The sequence below is a fragment of the Vicugna pacos genome, chromosome 12 (genome assembly GCF_048564905.1).
Source record: "Vicugna pacos chromosome 12, VicPac4, whole genome shotgun sequence".
NCBI classification, from domain to species: Eukaryota; Metazoa; Chordata; class Mammalia; order Artiodactyla; family Camelidae; genus Vicugna; species Vicugna pacos.
In genome coordinates, this window is record NC_132998.1 from 33,009,284 (window position 1) to 33,034,864 (window position 25,581).

General features: G+C 38.9%; 2 long non-coding RNA genes across 4 annotated transcripts in view; both read left to right on the forward strand.

Moving 5' to 3' along the window:
* The window catches only part of LOC140700203 (uncharacterized), a 211,645-nt gene that overhangs the window by 78,931 nt on the left and 107,133 nt on the right, over positions 1–25,581 (forward strand). The window contains exons 1-3 of one of the 3 annotated variants that reach the window (XR_012078518.1): positions 5,218–5,641; positions 6,188–6,295; positions 9,979–10,094. This is a non-coding gene — a long non-coding RNA (uncharacterized lncRNA). Of the gene's footprint in view, positions 1–5,217; positions 5,642–6,187; positions 6,296–9,978; positions 10,095–25,581 lie in introns of those variants that run through there. The other 2 variants (XR_012078517.1, XR_012078519.1) reach the window with 2 other exon arrangements.
* LOC140700205 (uncharacterized) lies at positions 11,636–13,202 on the forward strand. Its single transcript, XR_012078521.1, has 2 exons — positions 11,636–12,043; positions 12,810–13,202. It is a non-coding gene; the product is annotated as an uncharacterized lncRNA (long non-coding RNA).

A 25,581-nucleotide genomic window follows, 5' to 3' on the forward strand; every position in this document is an offset into this window, starting at 1 on the left:
TAAGTCTTTCACGAAAAGTGACGTAGCATAAAGCGAACTTTCAAAAAGTAGGGGATATGTGTGGTTTTTAGGATTAAGTGAATCAATGCCTATAAAGTGCCTACAGTGTTTAAAACAAGTGTTCAGTACATTATAACTATTTTTACTATCATCATAGTCATCATTACTAATTCAGTATAATTCACCTGTTGTGCCTCACCCCTCCTTCCACTGCCCTAGTATGAAACTTCCCTGGTTCAGTGTTTCTGGAGTGGAAACCCTCTAACCTTCTGCCACAGTGGAGGATGAACAATCTCTTGGCTAAGTAGAGTTGGGAAGGCAACTTAGGAGATTTTTCTGGCTTCTTATCCTGACTTTCAGCCAATCCTCTGGATCTTCATTCCCATCCCTCAACTCTTCAGAGGTACCAGGTGTCACTAATTCCCATACCTTTCTGGGGTTTAGAGGCATAAGTAGGTTTTTCTCATTATTGAATTGTCCATCTGGAGCTACTGAGTTTCTAGACTTCATTGGATGTTAAGTTGATGACCAACTCTCATCCACTCCCCTGTGGTCTCCCATCGACTATGTATCTCCTCTCTTGTTCTCTTTTGCCTAGTGGGTTTATGTCTTTAGTACTCTTACTGACAGTCTAGTTGGGATTAAGAAGGGAATGAAGGTCAATTTACATGTCCAACTGGCTATGTTAACTACAAGGCCACTGACCTCATGTCTTCATCTATTAAGTGAGAGGTTACAGTGGATAAATTTTAAGACCTTTTCTCCACTAAACATTTTTGCTCTTATGTATGGTTTAGATTTAATGTAACTCCCAGCTGATCACAGCTAGATTCCCTATCACTTGTCTCACTCTCAGAATAGCAGTGATTATTTTTACTTTTGTTGTTTTGAATCTCTTTGAGCAAGAGACCTGCAGTGTAGCAAATTATATCTTGTGTACAAATTAGAGTAAACTGAAAAACACAGGTGACTTTTGTTCCCTTCTGCATCACAAAGACCTTTTCAATACACCTGATTGATTGTAAAGGGAACTCCACAAGCAGATGTGAGTTACTGGGATGCTGCTGATGGTAATTTGGGTGCTGTAAGATTTATCATGCTGTGCTATTTGGCAAGCAAGTAGGAAGCCTTTAAACTTTCTGCTGTTTCAAAAAAAAAAATCCTCAAAGAAGATGATACCAAACTTAAATTAGAAAGAAGTTTTCTTTCTATGGAGATTCACAGAGAATGTCCTGATAAGTCAATAAAAGTCTTGTTCTGTTTAAGTCAGATTTTTATCACTTACATCTAAAAGAATCTTTGACTTATCAAGGGCAGGCGAGATGAAAAAGAGTGTTCTATCTTTCTCTGTGGATCTCAACTACATGGCCCAACACTTTGCACTTACAGCCCTAGTGTCTATCATGGTTTTCTGTGGTCACTAACATTAATGACTAGCTTTTGTGTGTTCTTGTTTGGTATCCAGGAGAGAAACTTCCGCAACATAATGAATATTTCTAAGAGGATGGGTTCATCTGAAGTGAATAACAGCTTCTAAATTTTGGTGTAATCTGTTGCATGTGGTTTTTCTTTGTTTCACTGTCATGACATCAAGAGTGGTAATACAGCCTTCTGAAAAGTTTCAGTTAAAACAGGAATCCTAAATAATCAAAATAAAGAAGGCATTGACAATTTTTATTTGTAATACTCCAATTACTTTGGACACAAAATACAATGAACATTTTGTAGAAAAAGAGATTAATACATCAGTATTGACAATTTTGGGTTAATCACTAACTCAATCTTAAAAACATTTCCTTCACTTGGAATTAGTTCCCCATTCAAAATAATTCTGATTGCATTCAGAATGGCTTTTTTTTTAAATGATAGTAAATATGGCATATACTGTTGGTTGACTACCCAACAGACACTCCTTCGTATATCCTTGCTAACAGAACTCCAGTTTTGTTCAGGCAAGGAGTGACCATGTTCTTCAGGGACTTTAGGTTTTTTTGAGACTGCTGTCTTAACTCCAAGAGCTGAATTCTGGTTAGTCTTAGGCAGCCATGGTTATTCCATTCCCCTTTCCATTGACTGGTTTAGGACTAAGCAGGTAATACGGTTTTGGCCAGTGAGATATGAGCTAAAGTCTATGATGTGGCTTCTGGGAAGGTTATCTTTGTTCCTGGTGAAGGACACAGAGAAGGACTTTGTTTTGTGGGCAATAGCCACACCAACATATGATATTTGGTGTGGATATAGCCATTTTGCAGCTATAAGATGTTCTCACTAAGGATGGCAGAGTAGAAAGTTGAAAGAACCTGGATATCCATAATGTTACCAAGATGCAAAATTGATTAGCCCTGGGATGACCTCATCTTTGAACTTCGGATTATGTGAAATAATAAATTTATTTATCATTTAAGCCTTTTGAAGTGGTTCTTCAGTTATTTGTAGCTGAAATAATCCTACCTAATGTAGTAATAATTATATAGATTTAATGTTTTAACTCTTTTGACTAAAGCTTTTCTTCTACATGTCCTCCAAATGTGAGAGAAGTATGATAAAAAATAAAAATAGATAAAAGAATTGCAAATATTAAAGAATTACAGAATGTCAGTACTGAACAGGATTTTTAATAAATTATTCAAAACATTTGTTGAGATAGCTAGATATTAGATACAGCAGAGAATAAGGCAGACACTGTCCTTGCTTTTTTGGAACTTATAGTCTAGTGGGTCTTAGAGAGTTTTCGGTCTAATCTTATTACACAGAAAGGGACAACTTTTATATCTCTCAGTGTTGGCATAATTCTTTTTGTCACTTAATAAAGGAGGCTAGATCCTATTAGAGGAAAGACTATAAATTTGTGGTTCTTTTTGCTTTTAACATACAGCCAGCCCTTTTGCTCCTCTAACTGAAGGTTTCAGCTATCCAAGTGCCTAGAGCTGACTTTGGATATGATTGGAGGGTTGGAGAGAACTGAATTTCTGTGCATGACAGTGTGAGACGAATTTGGAATTATTTTGACAATTGTGTGTGTGTATGCACTTACCCAACAGCAGCAGCAAGATGGTCAATGACTAGGTGCTAATTGAAGTAGGGAGGCCAGTGAGAAATCCCATGTCATGGTGGCCAAAGAGACTGTTAAGATGAGATGACTAATATGTAGTTTTAAGTTATTTGCTGTGTCATGCAGAATTGTAACTCTTTGGAGGTGACCCAGAAAACTTCAGCGAAAGTTTTGCTACATATCACAGGCTTTGTTCCCTTGTTGCTTGAGTAGGGAATTAGGGAGATAAAGGATTGACCTCCAAGCACAGAGAAGAGAACAAGAATAATTCTGCAGAGGCAGGAAATGAGAGAGAATTCAGAAGAGGCAGGGAATGAGAGAGAATTCAGCAGAGGTAGGAAAATATACCTCATTTCCGCATCTTCATCTCCTTGGGAATTTTGCAGGCATCTTGAGGACGGCTCTGGATGTAATCACTGGGTATGGAATGGAATTTGACAGCTTTAATCTACATCTTAAGTGACATCTGGATTAGAGTTGCACCCTGCTGGTGGCTGCAGGACTCATCATAATAGTAATTATTCACTTACTGATTGCTCCCCCTATAGATAATAAGCTCCTTGAGGGCAGGGACCAGGTCTGTTTTATCAATAAACTTCATATTCAGTGGTGTGTAGCCCATAAAATAAGTATTCAATTAGTATTTGTTAAACAGTTCCTTCCTGATAGGAAAATGAACATCCTTTAAATATTCATAGCATCTTCCCCTCCTCAGTTTGCTGAGGAGAAGCACCCTGCACCTCTTCCCGCCTCTCTCTCCTAGTGTCTCACCAGGTGGGCTCCTGGGACAATCACTTACTGATTGTGGGAGAAGATGGCAGAGGCCAGCCAGCTTTACATTGGAAGTATCAGAGAGCTGCTGACAAAGACAAAAGTATTAGCTACAGGCACTGGGGAGGGAGACAGAGAAGATGTCTTGCGGGAGTTGAGTTTGAGACATTTTGGAAGCTTGGCAAAGGAGAAGCGAATTTCTGGGGGCAGGTGCAAAGCATATAAATGCACACACAAATAATATATGTAAAAAGTGATTTGAAAAGCTGGTTTCAGTCAGCTTTGCTGTGTGTTATAAATGGGATCTCTTTGGGTGATTTTTTAATAGATTTCAATATAGATATAAATTGCTTCTTGGGTACTTTTGACTGTATTTCTTTGACTGAGACTCCAAGCTAAGGCTGACTTCTAGGTGAGAAAAGACTAGCCTGGCTCTATGTGGATTACAATCTTGTGTAGTAAACTGAGTGTCACACTTTGGTATCCTCCATGGTGGCCCCAAGCACTCAATATGGACAGCAAATATTTGTTTCACAGAACAGAAATAGTGATAACCTAAGGATTGTGTGCCAGCCAATCTGATAGTTTCTAAATATGGGCAGAATTAGGACGAAGGACTGAAATGAGGTCCATTCCTATATTTTGTTCTTTTCTTTAGTAGATTTAAAGAATGGTGTTACAAAATGAGCTGTGAGAGAAGGACATTCCATTTTGAGACCATTCCAGAAATATGCAAGGGGGTCACTTATACGGGTCTTATTTTCCATATGAGTTAATCTGTAGAAAGCATGTCACTCCCTGTTACCAACCAGATCCTTCTAAGGATCTTAAAATATTCAAATTGGATTTTTCTCCAAACCCCTGAGACTCACAGAAAAGTCACCTACTAGGCCAGAGTGTAAGTTATGCATCCCTTCTAGAACTCAGTAAAGCAAATGGCTTATTGCTCCTTGTTCATAACACATCCCTGTGGTGTCTGTTTTAGCTGAATTAACTAGCTTTAATCTAAATGGAATCTTAAATTAAAAAGATTCATTTCTGAGAGGCCGTGTTTCATTCCGTGGCTAGGAGAAAAGACTCTTATCTCAGTCTGATGATAGGTGGGGACTTCCTGAGAGAAGCTGGGGTCTGAGAGTTCGCACATCTGTACAGCTGAGGGATGAGTTTGAGGGGCCCTGCTGTGTTCCTACAGGGCCGCCCCAGAGACTTTCAGAGGACCCAGTGCTCCATTCCGTGACAGCAGTGGTGGGCACCCCTGTGGGAGGTCCAGTCCTCTCCCTTAGCTGCCCACTTCCATCTCTTACTCCCGCTTCCTAGGAGGCTAACATAAAATGTCTGCAACTGTGGTAACATAGAAGGTGGATGAGACTCTTTCTTTTTGTTCTTGGAGATATTTTAAAAACTGGAGGTCTAACACCACGTATCAGGAACCACACCGTCTGACATGTCTTACAAGTGCTGCTGGGAGGAGATGTGATGCCCAACAATAACCCGACAGGAGATGTGATCCCTTTGGAAGCTTCCGGACCCTGCTCTCCTCACAGGGCTGAGGTGTAGAGTGTCAAGCAGATGAGCTTGACAGGTTATTCAGGACTGTGTCAGGCTATTCAGGGGAACAGAACCACAACAAACTGATTGCAACCCTTGACGTCTGGGAGACGTTCGCTGCATTTGCATCAGCCAGAGGCTGCCTGCCACGTTCTTGTCTGCCTAAAAGGAAAGAAAGGAAGAACTGATGATTCCAAGTGAAGGGCTTAATGCTGAAGGCTGCTGGGGGATATGAGAGACCCAGAAAAAAAGAGGAACTAAAATGCAGGGGTATGTGTTTGGAGAAGTGCTTATCTTATATTGCCTTGGTGTGGAGAATATCTGCTGAAACGCTAAGGATGTGGTTTGGGGTTATGTCTTCAGTGTGAAGCTGAAACAAATCTCTAGGGACACATTGATCACACGTGGTCTCCAGCCTGAGCACCCTTGGGAATATGGGTGCTTGAGGTTATGAGCTTCCGGTAGACAGACAGGTTTGCAGAATGGGGAGAGGAATACTCAGACAAGTGCCTATCGTCAGAGAGTCAGAAGTCCTATGAAGAATCTGAAGTTGCTTAAGCCAGAAGCCTTTTTGAAAATCAGAAATGTTACATGTATGCGCTGTGCATGCACATGTGCACACGCGTGCATGCGCGCGCGCGCACACACACACACACACACACACACACACACACACACACACACACTTCCCTCAAGGGCGGTGCGTCTTTAGTTATTTGCTTTCCTCCTCCTTGAGAAGGGGAGAGTATAGCATATAGGTGGGAATGAATCAAATGGGATTATTTTAAAATGCAGCTCTCCCTCTCCATTCTACAGAGGATTGAGGAGGATTATGTGCAGCTTTCATGAAATGTCTTGTGCTCCTCTCTGGGAAAGGAACTGTAAATGTCAAGTCATCAGTCTCTGTGATAACAGCTCACACAGGTACGGGCAGACCCAGCAGGAAGGGAGGAGGGTGGCCAGCCCACACACCAGGGGCACCCACAGCCCCGGAGACCAAGGCCTTAGCAGTCCAGTGCAGAGGTGAGGGGTGCAAAGGGTGGAGAGGTGAAGAAAATTAGAGACTGAAAAGGGTTGGAGGGCCTGGAGACACCCGAGAGGTACAAACGTGCTTGTAGTGGGTGTGGCACAGCAGAAGCAGCAAGCTTAGCAATGCAGCCCCATCACTTCTCCAGCCCAAACTCCAGATGTCTTGTATGCTTAACAGAGCTCCTCTAACCTTGATGTACATGTGAGCCACCTGGAGATGCTGTTAAAATGAAGTTTCTGATTTGGCAGGTCAGGGGATAGGGTCTGAGATGCTACATTTCTAACAAACTCCTGGAAGATGCTGATGCCACCAGCCCAGGCACCATGCTCCGATTAGCAAGGTGTTAAGAGGATCTCAGTTCACAGGTGTGCTCCAGGTAGCACAGCTTCAATAGGAAGGAGAAATCAAATTATGTACGAGACAGACAAATGCATTCAACTCGTATTTACCCTCACTAATGTTAGGAGCAGATTATCCAGATAACTCCTAAATCTTTTGAATTTGGAATGCCTTACATGATGAAGAAAACCTCCTTCTGCAGCTGACAGCTGATGTGGGACTGTTCAGGTCTGTATTAAGATGGTTTAGCAATTCCTGAGCACACCCCAGCTGAGGGAAGGAGCATACCGGGTGGCAGGGGGAGGTGATCTTGGCACGCACATTGGCCAAGGACCATCTATAAAGTGCACAGTACACATGTGCATAGTTGGGACCTGAGTTTTGCAATGGATGCTTCTTTCGTTGAGCTATAGAAGGGAAGTTAGCACAGGGCTGTTAAGTTTCCCTGTACTATTGCCACCCCACCCCCAACCTTCCCCAGAGTTTCCCAAAAGGAAGGAAATTAAGTAGGTAGGAAGAAATAGAAAATGATAGCAACAGAATGAAAGTAAAGAGATTGTTCAGGTTTCTATTTTTATTTTTCATTTTTTGAAATGAGAGAAAAATCAACTCCCAAGGATGAATCAAGGAGAAAAACATTAAAAAACAAAACAAAAGAGATGAGTGATGAAGAGAGGAAGGAAATCTCTTTGGTAGATAAAACAGATTTGCCAAATATATTACATTCATTAAGATTTTTCTCTGCTTATAATGTGTGCTTTTCGGAGGCTTTTCTTAGCATTAACGGACGCTCTGGGAGAGGAGAAAGTTGGCAGAGAGAAGCCTAGCAAATATATAAATAAGCTTTGGAGGTTTCAGAAGTTTCATTTCCCACAATAGAACGTTCTTCAGGCTGGGCAAACTTTTTCTTACTTAAACAAATGCTTTGAAAGACAAAGATTTCATATTGTCAGTGGAACATTCAGACTAATAATTGCCTCTGTTCTACCTGCCTTGAAGTCTCAACAGCCAGCAGATTTATGATTCACTTTTGGCAATAAGCTCCTTCAAATAAATATCACTTTCCCAGGCTGCAAATTGAGTTTTTGAAACACAGAGATCAACTTAACTAAGATTAGGAGCTAAGTTTTCTTAGTGTGTGTATATATGATTAAGAAACACCATGTAGCTTTTTTCCCCATCTTATTTGGGAAAATTGATTATAAAACTTTATTTTTTAAAAATAACAATTTTTAATAGTTGACTTACTACTAATAAGATTTTGTAGAAATTTTGTTGGGGGAGAAGGGGGTTGGGATAGGAAGGGGGGGGATGGAAGGCAGTTTGACCTTTCTCTTAGGTTTGTGGACCTCAGGAATTTTACACAATCTAAGGTTGAGGACTTTAAACCAGTTTACTTTGTAGTTGGTGCAAGATAATTCCACAATTTTTAAAGCAAAAAACAGTACATGTGACTATGGATGTTAACAAATACATTGAGGGCTTACAGACTGCAAGTGTTGGAATTGAGACTCTTTTAAGAGCAACCAGCCATCTACCAGTGCTGTTCTATTGTCAGTACCAATTCAAAAAACATTATTGGGTTCCTTAAATATGCCAGGCAGTAGGGACAACAAGGGCGATGAGACATGTTGTTGATACCCATATAAATACTTCTAAGTTGAAGACAAGATAAAGGAGACACAATGAGCTGTGGGAATGCAAAGGATGCCCAACCTGCAGTGTGGGGGAGGATGTCACATCCCCAAAGTCTTGCCTCACTTTGGGATATGACAGTCACCTAGGTCCTTATCTACATGCATTAAGCAGAGTAGAAGGCAACCTGGCCTCTTTCAATAGACCTGTCACACCATTTCCTTGGCCTGACCTCCTAACACTGCTCAAATCTGTCTGGATTCCACTCTGTCCCTTCCTGCATTTGAGCTTTGTGTGGGAACTCTCCTGCCTTAATGATAATGACCCTTTTGGAGAAAAAAAATTTTTAATAGGTGCCAGTCATCATGCTGCTAACATTTTTTATTTATGATTTTCCTGACAGGTATTATCAGGTAGGTGAAGAAACTGGGGTTTACAAAATTTAACTAATTTGCCTAAGGTCACACAAACTAATAGGAGCTAGAACATGGATTTCAATTCAAGTCTGACTATAAAGCCTGTAATTTTGACTGTTAGTAATAACAACCATAACAACAGTTAATATTTATTAAACACTTAGCTATGTGCTAGGCATGTAGTTCGTATTATTACTTACTTCATTTAATCCTCACATAAATCTTATGAAGGTATCAGTGTTATTATACCCTTTTTGTACATGAGGAAACTAAGGCTCATCTATGGCTAACTTGTTGAAGGTCACACAGCTGGTAAGGGGTGAAGCTTAGATCCAAGCTCAGGTAGGCTTCTGACTCCAGAGCCCACAGCCTTAACCACTACGCCCTTCCAGCTGCATGCCAAGACCCTACATTGGTCTGTGCCCTTCTTTACATTCTGGACACAGACTGGCTCCCCTGCTTGGACTTTTCAACTTGCTTTCCTTTGGCATGCCAGACCCATCTTCATATTCATGCTCTTAGTCTAAGTGTTCCTTTCTGTTTCTTCTCTGTTCCCAAAAGATTTACTGAGCACCTATGGGTGGGTACCAGGCACTATATTGGGTAACTGGGAGGCGCAGATCAATACCCAGAAGTATTTATTTAGAAGAATAATGGACCCTGTTCTGAAGCTAGTCACAATTCGGTGAGGAGACAGATGAGTCAGCAAAGTATTCCAGTGCCAAGGAACAAGTGGTGTGGTGGAGGAAAGTGTGACTGCTCAGGTCGCCTCAGAAAGAAGAGGAGGCCAGCTGTATGTGAGGAAAAGACTCATGGAAAAGACATTATTTAAAAAGAATCTTTAAAAAGCAGGAATTCACAAGGCAAAGGAGGGAGGGGAAAATAGATCTTAAGTCCAAGTTTTTTTTAACCTTCTCACACATAGGGTTGGAAAGGTTGGTGGCTTGTTTATACCTCAGGAATGAACCATGCATGAAAGGCCACATCCTAATAATAGCTCATGTTTGTGAAGAACCTTCAGTTGGCTGGGCAGTCCTCACACTCACACTGTGACATAGTTGTCATTATTGTTCCCAGGTCCCACATAAGATCCCCGGGGGCCTGGGGAAGAAGAAAGATTCCTTTTGCCTCTAGTTTGTTTTGGTTTCATGAAAGGGATGGAGACATCTTTAAATCATTGTCTACAGACCACCTACATCTGACTGACAGAGGTCGGGGGCTTGTTTAAAATGGAGATGCCAGGTCCAGAACAACAGAGTCAGAACCACTTCCCCATGTTCTGTAGGTGACTCTGTGTCCACAGGTGAGTTGTGTCCAAGGTGGTGAGCCCGAGCACATGGGACAAGTTTGTTCCCTATCGAATGTCTTTGTAGTCTCATTGGTCATGAATTAAAAGAACCAGTTCAATGAGTTCAAGAGGGGCAGCTGTTTTCCCAAGGGATGGAATTTCCACTCCCCTTTAGACTTACATTTATGTTCCAAGAAAATATTAGGCTTTTTTGTAAGAATCTAGGCCTCATAACACTACTTTTTAAAGAATGAGGCCTTCCTTTTTGAAAAATGTTAAGGATGTGTTGATCTTTTAATGGGAGAGCTGGCTCATGAGGTGATCTGTTAGTGGTTTTTCTCTTCAGCTCACACCTGGGGCTGTTTGTTTTCTCAAGAGATTTTTACCCTTCATAATTGATTGGAATGTTCTAATACAAAGGGTACTTTACTTTCACACCCCTCTACTATGAGAGGCAGACCACAGAGTAGAGACTATAGATGAGAAAGTGTAGTTCTCCAGTTGTGGAGAGCAGTAGTGATCCTCTCAAACATAATCAGTTTCTTTTATCTTACAGATCCTAGAGGTTAAGGACTTTGGGATCATATAGCAACAAAGATGGGTTAAATGAGTGTACAGTTCAATGATATTAAGTACCTTAACATGGTTACCACAATAATTAAAAAATAAGTTACAAAATGGGCTAAATGAATCAAAGCTCTGTTTTCTCTTAGTTCATGGTACTTGAGTCCTTGACAATGCCACAAGTGAGGATTTGGGAAGTGATATAAAGGCATAAGGGATTAACAAAATATTGTGAAATTCCCTGCATCTCTCCCTTTTCCAAAGCACCATGTGGCAACAGGTGCCTGAGATGGGCTCTTTGATGACTATTTAAGTGCAATTTTCACCACTGTATTCAGGTTTCCAAAAACCATTTACAGAAGAACAGGATCTTAATTCCTAACAGGTTTGGATGTATTCAAAGATGGACTTTGAATTTAATTTATACAGGTTGAAGAAATTTGGAGGAATATAGAATGTGATGCCAAATGTAAGAATATGTTTTATTTGTATATGTTCATCCGTCTGTTTAATACAGATTATAAAACAACAAGGAGATAAACAATAATAGATGAGCAAAATAGGGCCTTGTATTCATAATAATTCTGTCTAGCATGTGATCTAATAAGCATAATTTACTTTGTGAGATGACTGTCAGGTTAAAATGCTGTACCTACTGTGGGAGGTCCTTGAAAAGTGTAGTCAGGGCTAGAAAGAGACTGAAGAATGGAAGAGAAACTTTTGCAATGATAAGGAATTCATTCTACAACCACTTATTTAATGGGTATCTATTGTGTACTAGCAGACTGTACTAAAACTTGAAATAATGTATTAATATGGGCATAGTTTCATTTGTGTTGGAATATGCAATCCTCAAGAAAGAGGAAATTAATCCAGGGATTGTAATAAGGTTTGATAACTACAATGTTGGAAAAAATACTGTTGCTGTAGAACAGACCACCCCCAAATTTAGTGATTTAAGACAGCAATCATTTGTTATTTCTCAGATATCTTCAGGTTGGCTCACTTAGGCTAAAGAGCTCTGCAGATCTTTTCTGGACTTGCTTATATGTCCATGGGTCACCTGGGGAATAGCTGATCTGGTCTGGACTTCGTTGATGAAGCTTGCCTTGGTGGCTCTGCTCTACATGTCTCTGATCCTCCTTCTGGGATCAGCAGGCTAGTCCAAGTATGCTTAAACTACAGCAAAACCAAAGAAGGCCGGTGGAAATATGTGAGGCCTTGTAAGGCCTATGACCAGAACTGGCACATTGTTACTTCTGCCTCAGTCCATTGGCCAAAGAAAGTCACACGGTGAAACTCAAAACTTAAGGAGTAGAAAATATTCTCTTATCTATGAGTGGGAGAAACTGCAAAGTCACAGGACAAAGTGTGTGAATCCAATAGAGAGAAGAGTTGGGGTGAGTAGTGCAACCTTTCTACATAGAGCATGACGCCTAATGTGATCTAAAGGGTGAATAAGGTTTATCCAGATGAAAGGAGGTGGGTGGGATTGTCAGAAGAGGAGGTGCTCTAGTCAGGAAAAACAACAAATGGACGGTTCTAGAGGCATGGCAAGTCTGAAGAACTGAAAGAAGGGCAGTGTGGATGGATAGAAGAAAACAATGGTAGAAAGTGATGAGCATGGTGGTATCAGATTAGGAAGAGCCTTATCTATCATGTTAAAAACTGACTTTTAAGTTTTTTAAGGGCATTCAGATCCATTGAGGGGTTTTGATGTTATGATTATTATTTGTATGTCATCATGAGCCCCGTGGTCTAGATTTAAGGATGTCCTTGCTCCAGTTTGTAATCACAGAGCAAAAAAGTGCACCCTCCTCAATATTTTGATCAGAGCTTCACATTATTTGTCCAATGTATTCCCATTCCCTTGGGCTCTCTGATTAATGTCTTTGCACAATCCCACTTTGACCTTTAGTAATTAGTGCAAATATTTTAAGTTCAGCATATTAATTCCCCTTGCAGGAAAAGCATTTTCTTTGAGAATCATCATAAATCATTAAAAAATTAATTGGCCAGTGAGCGAAGAGGCCATTTTCCAGCAAATACTGGCAGTCTATCTCATTATGGGCTAAGGCTCTAGATGTTGGAAACAGTTTCTGACCTGCTCAGACATTTGACCCATTCAAAGCAAAGAAATATCTTTCTTTTTCTCTCATTCCTCAGGGTCTCTAACTCTTTAAAGTATTTTAAAGAGGCATCACAGCAGAGCTAGAAGAACTGGATTTTACTCCCAGCTCTGCCACTGACTGCTTGGGTGACTTTGGGCCACCTGCTTATTCCCACTGGGCTTCGTTGTTTTTGTGTATGAAGACAGGTGTAAATGCTCCCTCAGAATCTTTCCAGCTCTAAAATTCTCTGATTTTTGGATTATGCTGTGAACATCAATTTAATTCCACAAGTGGAGATTTGTAATTTTCACTTTCAGAGACTGCTTGAAATACTTTTGCTATTGTACAAAGTCAAGACTTGGAAAGATTCTTAAAGATGAGGAAGAAGGAAGTCAGGAAAAGGATATATGCATGCATGTAGGCAATAAATAAATTCATTATGAGTTAAGACGTCTGCCAAGAGGCGTTAATGAGAACGGCAGTAGCTGTTCGATCACCTGTGTCCAAGAGTGAGAGCAGTATCGTATACTACGCTCTGAGCTAACATTACACTAAGGGTCTTTTTGGCCTTATTTACTTAAAAAAATTTCTTTCGTGTGTGTATACCTTTTACCTTAACTCTGAGGTTCATGGTTATATAATTATATCTGAGTATTTTCTAGATCCAGTGATTCTTTGAATAGCAAGGGACGTACCCCGCCTCCAGCCAAGAGCCACAAGTGTAGGGGCCTACTGTGAATCAAATTCAATTTCAGAATTTAAATTTACATTGAGGCTGAACTTATTTGGTCTCCTGGACAGAGGCTGTATCAGGTAGTCTCTTAGCTCAGTGTCTGATGTGTTTGTAATTGCTATTTACTTACTATCTCTTAGGCACAAGAATTTTCTTAGAACAGAATGGGGAAGGGAAGCAGAACTCACTCCTTTGTTGTCTTTCCAAGCTCCCCAGCACACTGATTGGGGTATCTACAACTCAAATAGTTAGAATTTCCCATAGCAACACAAGCACTCAATCCCAAAGATAAATCTCAAGCATTCTAAAGGTATCCTAGCACTTTAAAAGCCAAGTTAGTTGTTTCCTAGGGAAGGGTTTAGCTGGTGGTGATTATAGAAATAAATCTGCACTTCATTTTTAGCCCAGTGGCCCATTACAGCTCGCTTCAGAGTGTAAGCTCCCAAGAATAACGAGAGTCATTTTAAGGGAATGAGAGATTATAAATCACCGACTTTGTCAGTTCAGTATTTCCCTCCAGCGTTCTTTTCTCTGAGAATTGTGCAGACGCCTGCCCCTGAGACCACCCCTGTGAGAAGCCTCACCTGTTCTTTGTTTGCTTTTGATGAAGCCCTCAAGTTGGCCCTGGCTGCATCCCAGAGCTACCTGTTCATCACAAATGGAGAAGTGATTGAGAAAATACTCATTTTTAACTTGTACATAGTTTCAGAAGGTTTGACTCTTGTTTTCCAAGGAAGTTTTACTCCTAAACTTACTAAAAACAGAACATAACCTCTGAATGCAAGCCTTAGGTAAACAAGGGATTAAACAAAATACATGCTGAGCCCACAGAACTCTGACCAAGAGGAGTACTTCTGAGGGTCTCTTGACAAGACACTGCCAAAAGGGGTAAACTGGACCATTTGGGATCTGGGAAATGCTCATGAAGGGGAGTGACTTATCTGGGTCTGTGGTTTCCAAGCTGGGTGCATGTGAAAAGAAAAAAATAGAATATCTATTACCATCTTTATCTCCTTTTGGCATCATTTTAAATATGTACAATGTATAAAGTCCTATATATATAGAACATATTTATACATAGGTGTGTGCTTTAAATTTTTATATGCATATGATGCATGATTCGAAAAACTTAATGCTGTCATCTTTCTTAGTGAGAACTAGTTAATAGGATTTACTCTTTATGCAACTCCTCATTTTAGCTGTTTTATTTCTTCAGTCCTAAATATCATTTTCACCAGTCAAACAAACTGAAAAGCTTTGAGAGATAGAAGGGAGACGTGAGGGAGGGAGGCTGAGAGTGTGGGTCGAGGAATCAGGGAGTGGTGGAGGAGAGTGTGGGGGGCAGTGTGGAGGCCACGACCTTCAAGTTTCCTTTCAGTCTCAAGGTTTAGCCACCTCAGGCTGTACCTCCTTCTGTCAGCCATCACCAAGTACAGGTGCTGAAGGGCTGTGAAGTGGCTGAAAGATATTACATACTCTTTAAAAAGCTATTGGCAGGGTTACGTTATGAACTACCATTAGCCTCTGAAAAATGGAAAGTTGGCTGTAGAAAGCAAGGCAAGAATGGCAATTATTAATGAATAATCACTTAATACAGGCAGACGCTAAAGTGATAAACACATCAATTAGACTGGTTTAAAAACAGCTCACAGGCCCATTCATCTACCAGAGCAGTTCTCCCCACTGGGGTGGGCCACGAATTGGGGGGTGGGTCAGCTGCCCAGGGCGATCTCTTCCTGGATTTATTGAAATAGAAACCAAGTAAACATTTTCCATCTCAATTTATCTTAGTATATTAGAGAGGCATTATGAGTTGAAATTACTATTACTTTTTTGGTTCCTCTCTTCTGCTGTTGATTTACATACCAAACAAATTATACTGGGTGTTGAGAGGCGAAATTAGCATTCTTTTGTGGTTGCCAATAGGAGGCAGATGTTGGATCACTCATTTTAAAGATTTGACTGCGGCTGAAATGAACATGTATTAATATGGCAAGAATAGGAGATAAGTATATTATATCATTGGGATGGCATGACAATTCATTTATCACCATTTATGAACTATGGGTGCATACACTGTCACAAATGAAGATAGATATATTATCTCTTGAGGTCCTGACACACAGAAGTAATGTGTGTGGGCATATGTGATTTTTTTTTACATTTTTTATTGATTCATAATCATTTTACAGTGTTGTGTCACATATGTGATTTTAATATATATTAACTTGCAAATAACTCTGTGATGCATGCGAGCCATTGCATGAGACAGGAAGGGGTGCTTATTAGTCAATCCATGGCTTAGTCTGAAGAGTCCCAGCAGGAATTAGATGCTGACTGATCAAGGCTATGCTTATCAACCTGTTACCTTCATTCTTCTTTTGAAAATTTTATCAGGGGTTTCTATCCAGATAAACTAAAATGAAGAAATACTGCATGTAATATAAACAAAGCCTTGTGGGCCAAGAAACCTGTGTTGTTATCCTAGCCCTAGATATGACCCACTCTCTTACTGGTTTTGTAACTGTGCTCAAAGAACAAGATGATCTTGACTGAGAGGAATAGCTGAGAGATGCTGTCTGCTTTATTCCAACTGTGCTGTCTCTGATCTATTTGAAGGCTTGGTCGTCTGGACTAGTACTGACTCATAGTTTGGGGATTCCCACATAGAAGGGAGCCCTGTTGAGACAGCATTCTTTAAGAAGGCTACTTCCATGGTTTTCCCCATTCTGGGTCCCTAGTTGATGACTATGATATATAGATAAGGTTCCCTTAATTTAATTTCTCTATTGATCCCTGGGAAAGTCTTAAACTAGGAACTTTCAGGAGAAGACAGAAGGACTGAGGATGACTGAGCTACATTCAGTATGGCGATAATTGCATAGCCTTATGTATGTGATATGTTATGATAATAGAATTACTAATTAAAATAACATCCTTTTATAATAAAAATATTGAACACTCAACGTGTTCTAAGTCCTCTGGTAAGCATTTGATCCTTTTATCTCATATAAACCACAGTCATCCTGTGAGGAAACTAAAATTATCATTCCCATTTTATAGATGAAGGTTTATAGAGATAAATTCACTTGGCAAGGTATCACAGCAGAGGCAAAGTTCTGACTCAGAGTGTGTCTACCTCCAGAACAGAGGCCATTCTGATGGCCACCTCTGTCCTGCTCACTAAAGGGCTGGCAATAACCCTGAACTTGTGCAGCTGAGCAAACAGTACTAGGGCTGGTCTGATGGGGACCATCTCTCACTATCCCATGAAGTCTGTGCTGCTTAGGAGACCTCTTGCTACAGAAAATTTGCTGATCCATTTTGGTGTCATCTTTGTTTATATGCTCTCACAACATGCAGTCTTGGTGGGCTACCAGGCTTGTTAGCTGTGGAATGGCTGGCATTGCTTTGTGCTGTGGTGTCTCTGAGGGACCCACATCCAGTTCTCAAGGGCATCTTCTCTCTCTGGGTGATGTCTATGCAGGAGGAACCTCCCAGCATCTTTGCCAGGCTGTGGCTGTTTCTTCCTGGATTCTGAACTGAAAATGGACTTTCCCATCATTGTAAATGTTCCCTCCCCCAGAATAATCAGCCTGTAGCTCAAGTCCATTCTTGTTTAATAACTCATACTCAATATCATGTAGATTTCACTTATTATATTTATTAGGTAGACATTTATTTTTTTGTGTCTGTAAAACATTAAAAGTTGTGGTTATGGAAGCTATTTCCCAAACAAAAGAACCAGGATGTTACTTGGCCTTGTTTAAAATTGAAACAGAGTATCTGAAATTAAGACTACCCAGAAAATCCAAAAGGTATGATCATACAAGTATAAGAAAAGGGGCGCTGGACTTGGAGTGGATCTGGTTTCCAGTCCTGTTTGTATCACTAGCTCACTCTATGATCTTGGTTGAGTAACTTAATGACCCTGGGCTGTATTTTCTCTTCTGTAAAATGTAGATAATACATGCTTGAACTACTCCCTCTGGGCTGTGGTGGCTCAGCTGAGAAGGTGCAGTAAGTCACAAATATAGCAACCATTTATTGAGTATCTTTTTTGTGTTGAATGCTATACTGGACTCTGGAGTATAAAGATGAGTAAGATGCATTCTCATTTCCTGATCTGACGGATGTCTTCAGTTCCTCCTCACAAGAAGCTTGCAGTCTTGGGCACATGAAATCATACCTCATGGAAAAGCACTTTGTGAACTCTAAAACTCTTGATCAAGATGATCTCTGAAGAAAGGGTTTTGTAGTCAAATAAGCTTGGGAAGTGCAAGTGTGTCCTTAGAAATTCACAATGCAAATCCTTGGAAATTCATCCTTGGGAGTTCACAATAAACATAAGACATTAAAAGCTCTGATGAGTTATACAGCAAAGAAGCATGTTGAATTCAGTTTAACCTAGTCTTGCAGGGTTTAGGAAACACTTTATTATTTATTATTACCTACCAATAGCTGGAGTAACATCTCATTTGAGAAACTTTCCTTCAGTGACTATTAAGTGACTCTTTAGTTGTCCCTATGGGGGACACAAGATACCCTGAACAAAATTCCATTATTATATAATCCATTCATTGGATTGTAATACTTACTTACATGTCTATGCTTTTGACTAATTCACAAGCTCCTCAACTAGTGTCTACACCTACACATATTTGTACCCTCAGGGCTTTGTTGGAAGGGGTGTCCCTGGCCATTAGTACATACTCAACAATGCTTATTGAATGGGTTTATGAAATTGTACACTCACACTATGCAAATGTGAGTGATTTGCCTGAAATTGTAAGATCCCAGAAGGCAATGATTAAATTTCTCTAATCTACTTTGTACAATATTCAATTTAACTGATTTCTATGACCTTAATCACTTTTTTATTATAAGAATAGACGTTGAAAATTATGTCTTAATTTGGAAATAGGATCACCTTCAATGACAAAACAATTATTTTCTACATTTAAAAATTATTTATTAAGCTCTGATATTTAAAGGAAATTTACCAAAGGAGAAAATAAAAGACATTATGCCTTTGAGAACCTCAAACAGATACAGGTAAGAAGTAATACAGATTTGCCCTGCAAATAGGAGCATAAAGTTACGGAAAAATTGTCACCAGTAGATTAAGCATTTGTTGGGATGGAAGTGAGGCTAGATGAATGAGCCTTTTGGTGGCAGGATATTTCTGATAGGGGACCATTGACAGGGAAGAGAAGGGCATGGGGTCTCCATGTTGTTTGAGTTTTAGTTTTAACCAAGGAATAACGACAGAGTGTTGGTACTGCTGGAACAGTGGTGAGGTAAAATGAAATGCTAAGTTTAGCAACTTGAGTGATAAGGGCTTTCCACACTTAGTGGTCAGCTACCAGTAAGTCATCTCCCTAGGGCTCTTGGTGGAGCCAGCAGGTAGAAATGGCAGGGCTATGGCTTCCCTCTTATGTTCCATCAGTGAGGAAATAGGGTACAATAAACCCAGACTGAGTGAAAGAACAATTGAGCACAGTTGGAGTAGTAGAAGTTAGTGCTTAGAAAGTTCTTTCTTTTCACTCTTAAAAAATAGCTCTTATTCTTACATGTTCAGTGCACAGATTTAAGAGAGTATTGACTAATAAAAGGAAGATAATAAAAATAATTACAATCTCATTAATTAAAGCAAGTATTGGTTACTATTTTGAGGTACATTTTATTAGTAAATATTTTGCATATATATATGTGCATATAACACATAGTACTTCAATAGCCCTATTTTACACTTAACAGTATAATATAAACAGATTTCTGAACATTTTCATATTTATCTGGATAGTGTTATGACAACATAGCTCGTGACAACGTAGTGTTCTATTTCATGTATTTATCGTAATTTATTTAACCTATTCCTATTATTGGATATCTAGGTTATTTACAATTTTTACTTTTATAAACATCACTGGAGTGGACTTTCTTCTACCTAAATCTTTGTCCATATCCATAAGTATTTCCTTTGGACTAATTCCAGGAAGTAGAATTGTTGATTCAAAGATAATGATGTTTATACATATTGGCAGGTTGACCTTCAGAAACGTTGAACCAAGTTTTATTACTGCTTCCTAAAACATGTCAATACTGTTTATCATTGAAAACATTTGCCAATCTGATAGGCAAAAGTGGTATTTCCTTGTCTGAATTTGCATGCATCAATTATTATTCAGGTTGATTTTTAAATGTTTAATAATGATTTTTAAAATGTCTATTGGCCATTTATATTTCTCTTAATTGATTTTGTGTCCTCTGCCCATTTTTCTGTTGGAGTGTTCATCTCTTTATTGATTTGTAGGAACTCTTTATATATTATCACTGTCACGTTATAAGTGACTCCTTAATTCTTTTAAAAGTTCTTTTGTCCTAATTAATATCTCACGCATATTTATTTTGTAATTTCAGTTTATCTTAATAGGAAGAGTGACCATGTAGTTCTAGTCTTTCCTCTTTCAGTTTTTCATGTTGTTGACAGAAACCTGGGTGTCTGGCTTGGTAAAGAAGCAGCCTCAGTTACTTGGTAGCAGCCCAAATTAGCAGAAAGCTTAGAATCTTCAGAGGTTACCTCTGGTGGCTAGACAGTATGTACTTCTGAGTTACCAGTCATTTAACCTTATCTGATGACAGTGTTTTTGATGTATCAAATTCTTCCTTTGTTCATATTTTAAGTTAAGGATAAATTTCAGAGTTCAGATTATCCTTAGGAACTGATATGCTGTCTTCTTTCAGAATAAAGGCTGGGATAAATATACTTTTAAACTTGGTGGTTTGGCTGATTCCATTCAATGTGGACTCTTGCTGGAAGTAAGTTAAGAATACTTTATATAAGCAACAGACAGGTGCTGCTGGTTCTCTCAGTGTTGAAATTAAGAAAAAATATTAAGTCAGTCAGTTCCAACACTGTAATTCAGGCATCCAGTTTTCCACAGGTGTTTTTGTTTTCAGAATGTCAACAATCGTAAACATTTTGCCAGTGTGTTTTATCCAACTTCCCCACATTCTTCCCTGGCATTTTACAGCAAGTTTCTGACAACATTTTATTTCATCTGTAAATCCTTTAGTATGCACCTCTAACTTCTTAGAATCTTTCACAACATCACCAACAAATATTATCTAATGACATTAAATTTCTTCTAATTTTCTCAGAGACGTTGTTTTACATTTGATTTGGTCAACGCAGAATCCAACAAAGGGCCTCCCCGTTGTGTTTGACTGTTATGTCTCTGAGGACTCTTTTATTCTAAAGCATCTGCCCTCCCTGCTTTCTTTTCACATAATTGATTTGTTGGAGAAGCTGGGTAATTTGCCTTTAAAATGTCCCAATTTTTGGATTCTGGTTTTTAAAAACTACTTCCTCAGTTCCTTGCAGTTAGAACTAGAGGGTCAGTTAGATTCCGGTTCAGTCAATATTCCTAGACAAGGCTATTTCATAGGTGATATGTGTACTTCCGATTGCATTACATTATGAGGCACCTCATGTCTGGTTCTCCCATCTTCAATGATGCTGTGATTGATTAGTGAGTTCGGAAGTTGTCAACAAAGTCACTCCATCATTAGGTTCCGCACCAACATTTCATCTAACAGTTTTGGCATTCGTTGATATACGTTGTCTAGATCCACCATGTCATGAAGAGTTGCGAAGTGGTGATTTTTTAATCCTTTTATTTCTTCTGCGATTACTATCTGGAATTATTTTTTAAAAAGTAATTTTTATCAGCTATTTGGTTATATAGAAATACAATACATGCAGGAAAGGCAAGGCATATGCTTCATTCTTTCCTATTATTCATTAAATTCAGTAATGATTTGGTGGCCTTAGCAACTCCTAATAGTGGTGAATGAGGTTTGTTTTTGGTGAATGAGGTTTTGTATCAGTATGAACTCATGGATTTTTATATTTTCAATCCATTGTCATTATTATTCTTTGTAAAATTCAAATTGTCCCATCTTAGTCCAGAGAGAGCCCTTCAATTTGTCTCTTGTATGCTTTAGACATGACCCCATTAGTCTTTGATATCCTATGTTTTTAATACAAAAGCCTCACTTCACCTAGCCAACACTCCCTAACATAAGAATTGAAGTTTCTCTACGAGTATGGACCCTTTGGAAGGCATGTTAAGCTTCGCTTTCTTTAGAGTTTAATTCTCCTCAGACTCAAATGTTACAGTGAAAAATAAATTCAAGTACCAAGCAGGCACTCAATCAATGTGTATCGTTATATTAAATTCTGCTTTGTAGAGCCACATATTTCACATGCTAATGTAAACAATGTTACGGATGCAGGATGATTTAGCTCATTTCCATGAACATCTCTAAACCAACACATACTATTGTATCTTTATAAAGGAGCTTAAAAACACACCTACAAAGCTTAAAAATATCTTCATGCAGTTGTTTCTGTCATTTGGTCTATTAGCATTCTCCTCACAGTGTTTTGCTTATATAATTTTAACAAGATGAAAGGTTGATGCTGAGAGAAGTCTTTGGACAGATTCGTTACCTTAGCAACCTTGCCCCAGACTTCCGTGGCCCTGACCCAGCTACAAAGTCCTTCACTGGCTAATGAGACACTCTTAATGACAGCTGGCTGAAACTTAGGTCTGTTGATAAAATGACTTGTAATCTGGCAGTAACCTTTGGAGGAATATTATCTTTATCAGATTTCCAAAAGAATCCAAATACCAAACGTAGTTCCACTAATAGCTATATTCATAAGGCCATCATGCTTAAGTGCTTCTGGGAAAGCATTAGCAACAGGAAATTAAGTGTTACAGAGTAATTGCTAACCTTGCTGCATAAAATAGAAGCTGGCTGCCCAGTGATTTTGTGTTGGTAGCAGTCATTAGATGCCACTGTCCTGTATAATTGTAAAATTGTTTGTATAAAGAAAATATTGTCACTGTCTCATTAGTCCCAACATTTAATCATATTGGGGAAATCTGAACACCTTTTTGAGGTTCAAATTACTCATATAAGTTTGTTGGCTAAGTAGCTTCCATAGTGAAAAAAATCAGTTTTTCCTGAGCAAAGACCTTAGATTATCAAGAATCTTCTTACAGCTGCCACTTCTAGAAAGCTCTGTATGAATAAAATCACAGTTAATTAATCACTAATTTATTTATTCACCGTCTGTTGAGTACTTTGAGTTTTAAACTCATTGATAACTCACGGATATTTCCCTGGCACACACCCAAGATGATTATAGCATTTCTTTACAGCTGGTATCCATTTTGATTAGTCAGTGTCCATGCTGTGTAACTGACAAAAGTTTGAAAATGGATTCTTTTACACAACCAAACATTCCATTTGAGATTGGGCTATATTTCTATGATACTTAGATGCTTTTGCCCTGATGGAACAAATCTTATTTTGTAATTGAACCAAAGATCCATTAAAAAAATCTATAAATGTATGGAGATTCTCATAGCCCTGTTGCAAAATAGGGATCTAGAGAAGTATCTAGAGAAGAAATTGTAGATATAATGAACTTCTGTTTAGTGTGTGTTAAGGAAACTGTGTGCTTAGGAGAGTTGAGGTGGTTCAGGTTTTATCAATAGTTCAAGTTAGATCCTGTTATGGACTGAAGGTTTGAGTCTTCCCAACATTCATAGGCTGAAGCTCAACCCCTCAGTATGATGGTATTAGGAGGTGGGCCTTTGGAAGTTGATTAGGTTTAGATGAGGTCATGAGGATGGAACCTGTGTTGGGATTAGTGTCCTTATAAGAAGAGGAAGAGACACTAGAGCTTCCTCTCTCCATCACATGAATTTACAGTGAGAAAGTAGCCAGAAGAGGGCCCTCTCCAAGAACTAAATTGGCTGGTACCTTGATCTTAGACTTCCCAGCCTCCAATGAGAAATAAATGTCTGTTGTTTAAGTCACCCAGTCTATGGTATTTTGTCAAAGCAGCTCAAGCTGACTGAGACAGAGCCCGGAAGTTCATGTATCTGGAGGGTATTAGTTTAGGTTGGTACCCTCTCTCCATCAAAAATAATTCTACTGTATTATTTACTCTTGATTAAGCAGACATTTGTGAAGCCCTTGCATGAGCCACTCTGCTAGGAACTTGGTTTCTGTCATAAGTCACAGACCCTGTCCTGGCAGGAAAGCTAGTCCAACAGGAAATATGAATATATAAACATAGCAAAGACTAATGATAATATTAAGATAAAAAGTTTTATTAAGAGTTGAAACAAGAAGAAATCATGGAAATTCCATCTTTATTTTTTACAAAACTAGCATAGGAATTATTGTGTCTTATGTTGAACAGTTTCCATGGGATAAGGACAAAAATATAGTTCTTTAAATTTTTGTTGGTATCTAGAAGAACTGGCATATATTACTTTTCTTTAAAGATTTGAATCACATAATTTACTCATATTTCTCATTTCTCTTGGGTGTCAAGAAGCTCAGCAATAAAAACTCAAAGCTCAAACTCTGGATAGCAGTTAGGAACTTCAGTCTAAGTATTTATCTGCACCAATTGCAAGACCCATGTGTCACCCTTGGAATTGCCCTTTGTCTTTGTCATTTTGGGCTACTGTAACAGGATACCATAGACTGGGAGGTGTAAACAACAGACATTTATTTTTCATAGTTCTGGAGGCCAGTAGTCTGAGATCAAGGTGCCAGGAGGGTGGGGATCCTCTTCCTGGTTGATAGATGACTGCTTTCTTGGTGTATCCTCACACAGTAGACAGAGAGAGCTATAGTCTTTTTCTTTTCCTAAAAGGGCATTAATTCCATTATGGGGGTTTCAGTCTCATCTAATTACCTAATTGCCTCCTAAAGCCTCCACCTTCTCAAACTATCCTGTTGGGGTTAGGTTTTCAGTAAATGAATTTTTCCAGGGACAGAAACATCCAGTCCACAAAGACCCTTCCCCACCCAGAAACAGGTTCAGAAATCCAGAGTCTTTAAAAATCTTGAGAGATATGCCTGATTCTTGTCCATCTAGCTCTTTCAGGCTGGTTGCTTTGTTACCTAGGACCTTGTTTTGGCCAAAATAGTCATTTTACTGTTCCCAGACCACGTGAGATTCAGGCATCCCTGGAGGCTGTTTTTGGCCCATCTGCCTGTATTTACTGTAGCCATTTACTCCTTTTAGAAAGATAGGCAAGGAAGGAGGCTGCTGGAAACATCTCTTAAGGTCTAATAACTTCCTTCAGCAGATCTTTCTTCCTTCAGGAGATTGGTTTTTTCTAACCCAGCCCTCACCTCTTCCCTTCAACTCAAGCTTGTTTACTTGGTTTTCATTTTCCAACAAAACTCTGCAACATACACCATTTATTTGTTGATTGATTTTCAGTGATTTTCCACTTATCTCATGCCAGAAAAGTTATTTCCTTTAAAAACTTAGCTAATGTAGCTAAACAGTCCATTAAGTGAACTCATAAATTACATGAAACATAATTTGAATGGTTATGCCCATTTTCAAACAGGGTCCTAATTCCAAAACTCTTTATAAGATTTGAAAATATTAATATGATTTTTACAAGAATTAAAAAAAATGGTTTACATCTACTCTCCTGGAGTTTTATTATAATTTTGTTTAGTGGCACTGCTTAATCTTATTTGTTTTATTAGATCATTTTTTACTGCTCTATGAGATTCCAATAAACTCTTTAATAAACATCAAAACTTGAGAGCTCATCATTCCCTGTTATCTCTCCATAAACACTATTTAACCCCGTTCTGCCATCACTTTTGCACCAAGCAGATCACCTAGCCATTAGTTTATGATTTCTTTTTTTTCCCCTTTATGTAGGTAATAAACAGTATTTGAAGAAACCAATTATAATACAATTCAACACAGTACCACTCATCAAATTACTCCTTCCAAAGATGATAGCTAGGAACATTTACTATAGAAATATCTGTCTTTAGGATGATTTCTAAAATCAACTTTCTGTAAACATAACCAAGAATTATGAAGACTGTCTCTGTCAGGAACACCTCTTGAGGTAGAAAAAAATGATTTTCCAGAAGAGAATTCTAACTCTTCCTTAAGGCTAAATTATACTTTAATTGTGTGGATACGATATTTTCTGGTCATAAACTATGCTTGCCAAATGTA